Raw genomic sequence first — 1,081 nt, 5'->3', positions numbered from 1 at the left:
ATCACCGGTTCTGGACTCCCCCTGAGAACATAGAGGACGAGGACCTGAGCGACTCCCTAACCCCTTCTAGGTTCTGTGCTATATAACAGAACCATAGAGAGCTGGTGGAAGAGGAGCTAGAGTGGCATAGAGGCTTTTTAGCTAAGTAGAGGCCTTGAGGAAGAGGGGCTGGAGGAGTTCCTCTCAGCTGGTATGTCTGTACCATGGAGGGGGAGGAAGAAAGGGTCACGTGCCAACCAGAGTCCCATGGCACCAGCTCAAGTTTTAAGATTAGAAGACAAAGGGGAACCATAGAGGCCTGGCTAAAGAAGATCTAGAGGGGACAATCAATCAGGTGGCCGATGGACTCCTTTGCCACTGCGTGAAGTCTCCACCTGTAGGTCTGAAGAAGTAAAGAAGATGAACTCCATCCTGTCTTTCACCAAGTGTCTAAGGCTATATCTACCCTACAATCAGGATCAAGGCTATGAGATCAATCCACTGGCAGTCAATTTAGCGAGTCTAGTGAAGACCTGCTAGATCAACAGCAGATCGCTCTGCAGTCAACCCCTGTACTCTATCCCCAACAACCCTGTGGTAACTCAACCTAAGGTAGGTCAAGTTATTCACGTAGCTGGAATTGTGTAGCGTAGGTCGACTTACCGTGGTGGTATAGACATAGGCTACGAGTCTCCCACTACCACCACTGGAGGTGTTTGTGAGCTGGAGATAAAGGGAGGCACTTAAGCCTACCAGTGTTACACTTTGCATTTGCAACATTAAGCCTTATGTTACTCATGGGCAGGGGTAGGCAATGGGTGGACTGGGGACTACCAAACACTTTTGAATAGACCCTGAAATCTTATTTACTTATTATTGTTGGGTTTATATTATTATTTTCTCTGGAGGCCTTGACTATACCTTTGACCATGAAATTTGGACCTTGACAAAAAAATAGACTACCCCTGCTGTAGGGCATTGGCCGGGTGGTAACTATTATCCTCATTTTACAGAAATGTAAACTGAAGAACAAGGAAGTTACACAACTTGGTGCTGGCCTCCTCCCTCATTTCCCCTGCAGTAAGCACAGAACCATGTAGGA

The sequence above is a fragment of the Mauremys mutica genome, chromosome 7, assembly GCF_020497125.1.
Source record: "Mauremys mutica isolate MM-2020 ecotype Southern chromosome 7, ASM2049712v1, whole genome shotgun sequence".
Lineage (NCBI taxonomy): Eukaryota > Metazoa > Chordata > Testudines > Geoemydidae > Mauremys > Mauremys mutica.
The sequence above is the reverse complement of the archived record's forward strand: the minus strand, read 5'-3'. Positions refer to the sequence as shown.